At 33.4% G+C, this 12,300-nt stretch overlaps 2 protein-coding genes across 8 annotated transcripts in view; one reads left to right on the top strand and one right to left on the bottom strand.

Annotated features, from left to right (window-relative positions):
- LOC124356129 (longitudinals lacking protein, isoforms A/B/D/L-like) overlaps positions 1 to 12,300 on the bottom strand; it is a 605,681-nt gene that overhangs the window by 237,655 nt on the left and 355,726 nt on the right. The window lies entirely within an intron of this gene.
- LOC124356131 (zinc finger protein 436-like) overlaps positions 9,271 to 12,300 on the top strand; it is a 235,532-nt gene continuing 232,502 nt past the window's right edge. Inside the window, exon 1 of one of the 3 annotated variants that reach the window (XM_046807287.1) lies at positions 9,271 to 9,533. The gene's annotated coding sequence lies outside the window, so the exon portion shown is untranslated. The remainder of the gene's footprint in view (positions 9,534 to 12,300) is intronic. The other 2 variants (XM_046807288.1, XM_046807286.1) reach the window with 2 other exon arrangements.

Below are 12,300 nucleotides of genomic sequence, written 5' to 3'. Positions count from 1 at the left end.
GCGATTTGTCAAGTTGTCAATAAAAGTTTTAAAAGTTTAAACAAGAATAGTAATTTAGGTAGAAATCTTATATTCCAATGTAGAAACTGCGGAAACCAGCATGGTCCACGTAAGTGTCCCGCATTTGGCAAGGAGTGTTTGAAATGTTCTAAGCTCAACCACTTTGCTAGGTATTGCAGGTCTGAATCAAAAACTTCAATGCCAGGAGTTTCTATGGTCGAACAATCTAACAATGCAAGTAAGAAGGATACCACAGAGGAACAATATTTAGGTGTAATGGAAATTGCTCGTAGTGAGGCGAACGACCGATGGGTAGTTACAGTAAACACAAGCAACATAAGCTTCAATGCAAACATTGATTCAGGAGCAGCTTGTAACGTACTGCCAAGAAAAATTGCAGAGCGCCTCGACGTACCTATGTCTTCATCAGCAACTAAACGCCTTGTTTCGTATAGCAAACATTTCATTGAAGTCTTAGGTGAGGTTGAAGTAAACTGTTTTATTGGTAAAAGTCGAGAAGAAACCAAGATCAAAGGAACAAATATGCACATTGCAGATGTTTTAAGTAGGGACTGTAAAACGGCTGAAAATACTACTATGCAGGAAAAAGACCTTGAAGTGATATCAATCTTCTCAATACATCCATACAATCAGCTTTTAAGAGTCAAAGAGGAAACATTGAAAAGTTCCACCTTACAAGAACTAATACAAGTAATACAAAATGGTTGGCCTAAATCAAAACTGAGTTACCTAAGAGCTTGCACTTATTTTGGAATTTCAGAGATGAAATGATGGTTGAAGATGGAGTTTGTGTTCAAAGGAACCAAAGTTGTAATTCCAAATGGTATGAAAACGGATATTATCAAAGCTATTCATACTGGACATCAAGGAATTCAATCTTGTTATCAAAGGGCAAGAGAATCCTTGTACTGGCCCAACATGTTTGAAGATTTGAGTGACTTCATACGATCATGCACAGTATGCCAAAGTCAGAGCAGGGCAGAAATAAAAGAACCCATCAAAAGTAAACAAATTCCAATTAGGCCATGGGAGGTTACAGCAGCTGATTATTTTAAGTTCAAAGGCAAAAGTTACCTTGTTCTTGGTGACAGCTACTCTGGTTACTTCGAACGATTGGCAGAGAGGTTTGTTCAGACAGCGAAAAACTTGGTCAGGCGATGTTATCAAGACGGAACAGACTTATTTGAAGCTCTGTTGAATCATAGAAACACTCCACGATCAACAGATCTAGGTTCTCCAGCACAAAGGCTAATGTCTAGAAGGACACAGACATTGGTTCCAATTGATGATGCGCTTCTATTGCCATCAATAATTGATCCAAAGAAAGTGCATCAACAACTCTCTGAAGCGAGAGAAAAACAAAACATGTATGGAGATAGAGGTGCAGTTCCAAAGCCAGAGTTTAAACCTGGAGAGAACGTAAAGCTAAGAAAGGGTCATCGAAGTTGGGTGTTAGATGGAGTAATTAAAGACAAAGTAAACCCCAGGTCTTACATAATGGAAAGCAAAGGAAAACTTTATCGACGCAACTCACAGCATATTGCCAAGAGATATGGTAAACCCAATTACCTGAAGGATTACACTTACACTTCCTGAGGAAGGGAGATGTGACATAGTCAGCTGACTATTATTTGTTTTTGTTGTTGTTTAAATTCCAATATTTATTCATTCATTATACAGTCTTCAATAAAGATGTTTTAACTGTTGCATTTAACTTAATTATCTTCGTTAAACGAACTGAATTTGCAAGTTTTATGTTAAATGAAATTGATGATAATCCAAATTTTCTACAGAGAGTGTTGTTTAGTGATGAAGCTACGTTTCACATAAATGGATGTGTAAATCGTCACAATTGCCGTGTATGGGGATCGCAACAGCCAAACGAAATCCACGAGTATGTGCGTGATTCTCCCAAACTCAATGTGTGGTGCGCGTTATTTCATGACAAAGTTATTGGACCTTTCTTTTTTGTAGAAAAAACCATTACAGGCCTAGTTTACCTGGACATGCTTGAACTGTTTGTGTTCCCCCAATTAGACGATATCGAACAACAGACTGGACAGCGAATCATTTTTATGCAAGATGGGGCTCCACCTCACTACCATCGCGAGGTACGCGCTGCACTAAACGCACGCTTCCCAAACGGTTGGGTTGGTAGAGCAGCCCCCATTTCATGGCCTCCTAGAAGTCCTGATCTTACCCCTTTGGATTTCTTTTTCTGGGGGTACATAAAAAATTTAGTTTACGCAGAAAAGATTTGGGATTTGGACCATCTTCGGGAGCGAATTTCTTCCGCAATCTTAACTGTTACGCCAGATATGATTGGACGCACGTGGCAGGAAGTTGACTACAGACTTGATATCTGCAGGGCAACGAACGGTGCTCACATTGAAACATACTAAGGTATGAAAAAAAAATTATTTCTTTCCGCACATTTTAAGACTACAACTTTTAAATTACCTTTAATAGTTTTTTATGACAGTTATTTAAAATCTAGGCTTTATTTTTCGATGACCCTGTATTATATAAAACTATCATAAATCCTGTACGGACATATATGGTGTGCAGTTTTGGGGCACAGCAAGCAACTCAAATCTGAAGATATCACAACGGTATCAATCAAAAGTGTTAAAAAAATTGCAAAAGCCCGATGGTACGTTTCCAATAAAACGCTACATCAAGATTTGAACATCCCAACAGTCAAAGAAGAAATAACCAAATTCAGTCGCATTTATCTTTCAAGATTAGGAGATCATCCAAACCACCTTGTGGTAAATCTACTTGATAATTCTAAAAATGTGTACAGACTCCACCGAACTACCATTCTGGATCTACCTTTTATGTTCTTGAATTAATTATGTTAGTGTTAACAGTGGTTAACATCTAACTCAATTTTAATTGTCAATGTTGTCTGTATATAATATTTACTTATTGTTCTTCTCAAATTGAACAGATTGTAAACAAATAAAATGTTGTTAAAAAAATATATACGATATATGATCAACATCAAAAATTTTTGTCTTCATCCGTAGACTAATGGTTATAGTCTTGGATCTCTAACTGAGAGATCACTGGTTCAAATTCCGAGGAGGTTCAATCGTGTACTTTGACAATAAAAACCCGTGAACACCGAAGCCGGCATAGCTAAGACGCTGAGGCTTAAATGAAATAAAAAAAGAGTTCGTTGACAGCGAAAGATACATGAATGAAAGCGCTCTCTATTTGTAAAGATTGGAAGCTTATTATTTGTTGATGGTTTATTAAGTCATAATGTGTATTAATTAAGTCAAGTAGTAACGCGTTGTTGTGGTTAAAAAAAGAAGCGCAATAATTTTGTGATTTAATAACTAAAGTGATTAGTAGGCGTATCCATCCGGGTTGCGATCAACCGTAGCTGCTCTCTTCTAAGTTAATAGTAATACTATATTCAATACTGATATAAACTCAACACCATGAAAATGCACTTTACAACACAGCGGTCATCCGTTTAAATTTGGGTTATCCCGAAACGCAGCAAACCACTTTATCAGGTTTCTTTAAGCCTCTGAAATACCACTAAAGCTTTTTGAAAAATTGATTTTGAAATGGTTACAGTCATTGATTACTTAGCTAGATGTGATTCCGAATCATCAATTTGGATTCAGATGCCAACATTCTATAACTGAATGGGTCCCTCAAACAACGTTGTAACTGACAACTTTTATGAAAATGACTTTTTCGCGGAACAACGTTGTAACTATCATTCTGCATCGTGTGGTAAATTTTGTTTTGAATAAAACCGCCCTGGCAGCCTTGAACGGCTGATCGAATTGGCGGGAAACTGCCATCCGCGCTCAGAACAACCACAACGTTGTATCTAGCATGATGTCGTCCGAACCTGGCGTTGTCATTTCACCCGGCGTTCAAAATCGTTTGAATAAGGGAAGAAAACGCAAAATGAAGATTAATCAATGGAAAGACACCAACCGCAAAAGAGCCAGGGATGCTGGGTACCCCTACATTTCCAAGAGGAAGAAGCCCGTTCCTGGAAAATTGCCACCTGATATGGTAAGCAGAACAACGTTGTATCTACACCTAATACTTATAGTAAAACAACCTGGTATAAACACGTCTTCACAAACACTATGTTTTTTTAAAATTAATAATAATAACTAAACTAAGGTTCCAATGCATTTTTTAATTAATTGAAATTTAAATTAACCTTTTGTGTTTGGTTGAAGCCGATTAAAAATCTGATTCTATTGCTCTGTTCAACACCATACATCACGTATATCTCCAAACTACTCTTCTGATTTGCTCAATAATTTAACAAAAATTTAATTATAACAAAAATAATAAATTGAAAAGGCACCTATATTAATACACTTTGTTTGCTTACAGGGTAGACAATGCAGCTGCAAGTTATAATGTGGTCAACTTAATCATGAGGAAGTCCTACAACACTTCAAGAACTTTCACGGATTGAGTTACAACAGCCAGACTGCATTCCTCGCCAACTCGTGTATCAAGGTAGTTGATATCAATCGCCATACGGTGAGTGAAGATATTTCCAAGAGGCATTGTACTGTTGAGTATTATCTCCCCAGAACAGATAGTAACATTCGCATTTGTCAAAAAACAATGTGCCACATTTTTCAAATCACTCCTCGTCGTATCCAGATGCTTGTAGACAAAATCAAATTTAATAAGCCCTTATCTGATTGCCGATGGTCCCATGGTAAACATGGACATGTTTCTGAAGAGACCAAAGAGCTTATAAAACAGCATATTCTCTCATTCCCATATATGGAAAATCACTATTCACGGAGAGACAGCCAATCAAAATGTTTGGATCCGTCATTGAATGTTACAAAAATGTGGGAACTTTTTCGCATTCAGCATCCAGAGAACAATGTAAAACTTCACTTATACCGTGACATTTTTAACAGTAATTTTAAATTACGATTTGGTCTGCCAAGGTCCGATACATGTGCCTATTGTGATCGCCTATACATTCAACTTGCAGAGTGTAAAAATGAAAACGAAAGAAAGAAAATAGAGGCTGAAAGTAAAATACATCATTTTAGGGCAGATGCTGCTTACAAGGCTCTGGATAAAGACAAGGTAGATGCTCAACAAAATCCTACCGATGTAGTTTTGTGTGTAGACCTTCAGCAGGTTTTGTTTTGCCCTAATCTCACACACAACAATGTATTTTATCAACGACAGCTCTCATGCTACAATTTAGCAGTACACGACATGGGCAAGAATGAAGCTTGTATGTTTTTATGGAATGAAACTGTAGGAAAACGGGGATCAGCGGAAATAGCATCATGTATCTTAAAGTATATTGAACTCAACTTTCAAAAGCTCAAACCAGGCCAAACCCGTACACTGAAGCTTTGGTCAGACCGCTGCATCGGCCAAAACAATAACTGGAGATTGATAGGTGTAATGCAGACCCTGGTGACCAATCATTTCTTTACTACCGTTGAACAAAAATTCATGACTACAGGTCATAGCTTCCTCCCATGCGATCGAGATTTCGCTTTGATAGAAAAGGCAAAAAAAGGCAAGCACGTTTATATCCCCTTCCAATGGGTTGAAATAATAGCTCATGCAAATTCAAATCACCCTTTTACTGTTTGTCTTATGAACACTGAGGACTTTAAAAACACAGACATTGTGTTGAATAGCTTGGCCACAAATAAGTTCAATATTACAAACCATGTTTGGTATCAAATGACTGCAGACGACCCAACTACTTTGCGCGGCAGGACGGCTCACAATGTATTACAGCCATGGTATGGTCATGTATTATCCAAAATAATCAGAGAACGAGATGATGTAAATACATCAAAGACGAGCACTTCACAGAAGAAGAGGCCTTCAAAGAAGGAGGTGCGTAGACATCCTCCCGTTGTAGTTCAACAATTCCCACGGTTATATGAAGGCCCCTTACCAATCAAAGCTGCTAAGAAAAAAGACTTACTGGATATGTGCAGGTACATACCTCAAGAGTATGTTCCATTTTACGAGAATATTGCGGTGGAATAACCAATATAGTTTACATGAATAAAATGTAAAATTTTACATGATTGAATATTTTAGTAAAATGAACAATGACTATTGTAAAGTCCTTTTTTATAAATACATATCAATTGTGTCTTACTTAAGTATTACATAACAATAAACTACTGTTTATCTGAACTCTAGTGTCATCTTTTCAAAGCCCATATTTTAAACTGTGACTTGTCCGAAGAACAACGTTGTAACTAACGTTAGTTACAACGTTGTTCCATAAAATTTGGATGTAAATCCACTTACAACTCAAGTTACGCAATACATTTAAAGTTCATATTTGTTATATAGTTGTTATTTTATACAATGAATAGTTTTACATCAAAATAACTTCATCTCCACAGAAAATATCCCAACCAGAAAGTTTTTTTCACTTCCTGAAAAATTTAACTTTTGTCAGTTACAACGTTGTTCGAGGGACCCATTCAACTGAACAAGTACCCAGAGTGGTTAATGAAATCCAGCAAACTATTGAAAAAGTAAATAATGTTACCATTATTGTGTTCTGCATTGTTTTTATGTAAGCCGGACATTCGACAAAAACAAGCACGATGGCCTAAAATAGCTTCTACTGTGTACTTTCTGCAATGTTATTAAAATATTATCTATTTGAAAGATACTTCAGAATTACGAGATTCAAAACTATTATTTAAGTATTAAAAAAATTGAATCTGGAGTTCAGCAGGGGAATGTATTTGAGCCCTCTTTTGTTCACACTCTTCACAAGAGATAAATCAACGATTCCAGATGTCAATTGCATCTTTTGCACATGCAACTGCAGTTTTGGTTTCTCATCATAACCCATTTGTGGCTTTTAGATCTTGCAGGATGTTTGAATTCAACGTCTGATTGGCTCAAAAGCTGGAGAATGGAAGTAAATAAAAATAAATCTGTTCATGTTACATTTACTCTTAACGTGAGAAATTACTTGTGCACATTATTTTCTTAACAACATTCACCTAACTAAACAAAATGATGAGAAATTTTTGGAATAGCCTCGATAGGCGATTAATATGACGAACCCACATTTGGAATAAACTACTGGAACTAAATACAAAGTTGTTATCAGCCATTGACTTTTGGTGTATCATATTTATTTATTGTCCATATTTCATTAAATATTAGTCAAAGTAATAAAAAGCCCTTATGCAACAACTGACCCGATGACAAAAATCACTTGACCAAATAATACAAATTTCCCACATAATGACTGTTTTGTAGTAAAAAAATATTTGTTACTCATATGCATAACTTATTCTAATAAAAAAGACTTTCTAAGTCTAAAAGGGCAATGGTTTATAATTCAATCTTATCTTGGTAATCTTAATATAATTCTTTTATATTTTTAAGGAATTATTTTTTATAAAATATATTTTTTGGATGGGATGAAGTTCCAACTCGCACATTAAAAGTATCAGCCTCAATTATATCAAAGCCTTTAGCTCTTTTCATTAATAATTGTTTTTCAAATGGTATTTTTCCTGAAAAACTAAAATACTCACTAATTAAACCTACCCATAAGAAAAATGATAAAACTGACATGTCAAACTACCGTCCTATAGCCCTTCTTCCAGTAATTTCCAAAATTTTCGAAAAAGTAATCGCAGTCAGAATTCTTAAACATTTAACTAAATATAACATTTTGTGTAAAAATCAATTTGGTTTTAAACCAAACTCATCAACAGCCTCAGCAGTTTTTGAACTAACTGACACAATTTTATGTTCAATTGACAAAAAACATCATACTGCATCCCTATTCTGCGACCTTTCAAAGGCTTTTGACTGTGTTGAACATAGTATATTGTTAAAGAAATTCGAATTTTATGGCTTAAGAGGCTCAGTTCACAGTCTATTATCTTCATATTTATTAAATAAGAAACAAAAGGTTACAATTAAAAATAACTCTTCTGTCAAGTTTTCTTCCCACTGGCAACTGATTGATCGTGGCGTTCCCCAGGGCTCAGTGCTGGGTCCACTACTATTTCTCATTTACGTGAACGATTTCCCAGATAACCTAACTACATCATCTGTAGTTCTGTTTGCTGACGACACCACTCTTACTATAAAATCAAAATCTCTTGATGATTTAGAAAATAAAATTAATTAAGCAACTGACGAAGCAGGACAGTGGTTCTCAGCAAATGGGCTACTGCTCAATGAAAATAAAAGCCAATTATTAATATTCTCAACACTCCAATCGGCAAGCACGTATACTAACTTTAACCTAACTAATATTAAAGTAACATCGCCATGTAAATTTCTGGGTTTAGTTGTGGATAATTCAATATCGTGGAAAGGACATATAGTCTTTATAGAAAAGAAGTTACATTCAGCCTGTTTCGCATTAAGAACTATCTCTCATGTGGCTAGTTTAGATACTGTGAAAGCAGTTTACTATGGTTATGTTTAATCGCATCTGAGGTATGGGGTTGTATTTTGGGGAAATTCGGTGTTATCAAAACAAATGTTCAAAACTCAGAAATATATCATTAGAATCATGTTCAAACTTAAAAAGAGACAATCCTGCAAACCCTTTTTAAAAACCATAACATTCTCACTTTACCATCTTTATATATTCTAGAAATCTTATTACTATTTAAAACTAATAACAACTCTTTAAAAAAAATCAAGTATTGCACCATCATAACATCAGAAATCAACCCTTACAATACCCCATACACCGATTAAAACAATGCGAGCAGGATCCTTATTATTCAGCTCTTAAAATCTATAATAAATTACCTCCAAATCTAAAGAAGGAGAATTCCATAAATGCATTTAAAACTTCCCTAAAGTGCTACCTCATTAACCGGGCATACTATTCAGTTGATGAATACTTAAATGAATAACAGTTGTTTACTAGTTCCTATTATTGAATTTTTAGACCAAGTTTACTAAGATTTGCAGATATGTAACTGTTTCTTGATTAGTTTAGTTTAGTTTATTAGTTTATTTTTAACATTGACAATTCATATGTTTATCTTTAGCTATGCTGAAAATTATAAACCTATGTGAAGCTTATAATAAATAAATAAAAGAAAATATTTTATGAAATACAATAGTACTGAAACAAATTTATGATTTTCCAGTTTCTCAAAGCATTATTATACAATATTATATTTTCATGCTCTTTGGATTGAAAGTGTCACTGTTGTTACATGGAAAGGATTTAGTCAGCTGTGTAAAAATGGTGGAACACGCGTATAGTGATTATAATATTGTTATGTTTTTATTATGTGTTGCAGATATCTGCGTTATTTTAAAATGAATTTTCGGTAATTTTGGAAGTTACTAACTGAATTAATCATATACCGTGGCATTAGTGGCTTATATAGTTCAATGTTATTAGTTAAGTGGCCTAGTTCTCATCAAACTGTAGTGAATTTTTTTATGGTTAAATTCCTTTAAATCAAATTTTTTCCAAACCTTAAGAAAAATTAAAGACCTATGTGGTAGATATGATAAGTACTTGTTATTTAAGACACTCTAGATCGATTCTGAAAGTAACTAAATTGTTTACATTTGATTTGTCAGTTGCATAAAATATACAACCACAACAAAAATGTTAAGACAAACTGGGGAAATACAATTTTTTAGTTTGCATATGCTCTATTGACAGTTAAACAAAATAGGCTATGAGGAAGTAGTATCAACCTTTCAAGATATTATGAAATTTTTTATACTATAATTTATGTAATTAGGATGTTATAAATAATCACCATTTTGTTTTGCCTTTCTTAGTGCAATAAATTTGAGTTTTTATAACAGTATGGATATCTTATATAGAGCTTCTGTTTTGAGGTACAGTAATTGCTAGATACACCTAACCATGGTTTACAAATTTTAGACATTGACAAGCCGTGTCTGTTTAAGATAGCATAAAAGTAGGCTAATTAATAATATAAATATCAAGTGATCATAAACATGAACAAATTTATCAGTCATATTAACAAAACTCATAACCACCTGTCACTAGGCTTATCTTATTAGCCCAATAAAAGCAACCTTAGCAAAGTAACTTACTAAAGATATGCAGTGGGATGTTTCATCTTGCAACTTTATAAGGATCATCAATTTTAAACTGACTATATATATATATATATATATATATATATATATATATATATATATATATATATATATATATATACTACTTTGATATGTAAAAATCACATACAATAATAGTTATAAATAACAGTAACAAAAAGAATCTTGTACATTACAATTAAAGACATAAATTTTACAATAAAATTACAAAACTAACTGGTCTAGACTTAGATATCAAAGAAACCTTACAATATTACAACTTGCCCAGTTTGATATAAACGAGTAACCGCTCTAGTTAAATGGAGGAAAGAATTCTCTTCATGGGTTACCAGGAGCCAAATCCAGATGTTGAAGCTACTTAAACAGTCACTTGTGAGAAATATCTCACATATTTTCCTCAAATTCATAGCTATTTTCAAAGTTTACAAAGTCTTAGTTACTTCTTGCTGTTTATTGTTTACATTAAAATTTCTATAACTAATAAGTTCAAATCATATGCTAAGTTAAATAAATTGTAATATTGAATTATTCCTTTGGATAACAATATTGAACCATTGAACCACAATATTACCATGTTATTACCTATATTAACTGTATGTTGTTAACTATTGCGCATTTAATGATTTTTTATCATTATATATATGATGTGATCTAACGTCTAAAAAGTTGGACGATATGGAATGTGATCTGAGATTGGGAATGAACTAATCGGAAATGCCCCTAGCCATCAGTGTGCCAACAGCATTTCTGGCCTAAAAAAAATCCCTCGAGATAGTGCACATAAAGGTTATCTTAACCCTTTGAACCCCAGACCAAAATATTGATGGTGGAAAAAACGTACCAAAATCATTTGACCTAAGAACTACCGAGAATCCCCGGAGCAGAAACAGCTGTTTTGCATACTGTTTGTAAAAAATTAATACTTTTGCTATTTTTTTATGCTATTGTCTTGTATTACACACCAAAATGTCCAGAATGAAATTGTATACACAGAAAAAGATTAGTCTGAAGTATAAAAAAATGTTTAACAGCATTAAAATAATTTTAAAATATATGTATATAAATTTTTAGGCAAAAAAATTGATTTTAAGATTTTTTAATTAAAAAATAAGAAATATTTTTATCATGGGCACCCACATTTTATTTTTCTAAATTTAGTTTTGTGTATGTACAAAAAAAATTATATTGATATCTCTAAAAATAAACTTTTTTTGAATTTTTTAATAAAAGTATGTGACTTGTAAAAACCTCTAAGCGTACAACACAAAAATCACTGATATTACCTAAAAAAATAAATTAGTAAAAAAATAAATAAAAAAATTAGTATTTTAATAAAATACATATAAATATGTATTAATACTCATAAAATAAGTATTTTACGACTTCAAATAAATATGTATTAAACGCATATACCATGGCGACGATATTACGTCGCCCGGGGATTCTCGCAACTTCATTGGCGACGATACATCGTCGCCGCGGGGATCTTCGCATATCTTCTCGGCGACGATATTTCGTCGCCTGGGGTTCAAAGGGTTAACTTTGGTATTACTAGTACTATGATAAGCTTATCTAAACTTACTTATATCGCGTGATAGCAAATAGTAGAGAGGGACAGAGAGGCCTCCCTCTCACCGATATCGCTTCCTTTTGGGAGGCAGAAAACAAGAACTGATCTTGTTTAAATGGGACACTTGTTCCATCCACAACTTTCACTACTGCCTGTACTACTAGTGACAAACGAATAAATATTCATATTACAAATAATAAAATTAGTCTAATGAAAATTTACGTAAAGCTCAAGGATTTTCAAAATTTTTAACATTTTTTGGGTAGTGTACAATAAGAGGACCCGGTTTTTTATATCGAAATTGGCAAACTATATATTACTTAATCAGAACCATCAACATAACCAATCGATACTGATTAATTATTTTGACCATATGAATTGTGGCTCATAATTTTTTATGAGTTTTCCTGTTTGATCGATCTTGTTCTGTTAGTTTATTAGTTATGTCATTTCTTAATTATTTATGAGTTTTCCTATATTCTTATACACTCTTATTTTAATTGATTGTTATAATTAACATATGATTGTTATTTAGCAATATAGATACTTTTATATCAATTGATGGTCTAGGATTCGAGATGCGAATATTAGGTATCGATGAT

The sequence above is a fragment of the Homalodisca vitripennis genome, chromosome 2 (genome assembly GCF_021130785.1).
Source record: "Homalodisca vitripennis isolate AUS2020 chromosome 2, UT_GWSS_2.1, whole genome shotgun sequence".
NCBI classification, from domain to species: Eukaryota; Metazoa; Arthropoda; class Insecta; order Hemiptera; family Cicadellidae; genus Homalodisca; species Homalodisca vitripennis.
This window is presented reverse-complemented; position numbering and strand designations above follow the sequence as displayed.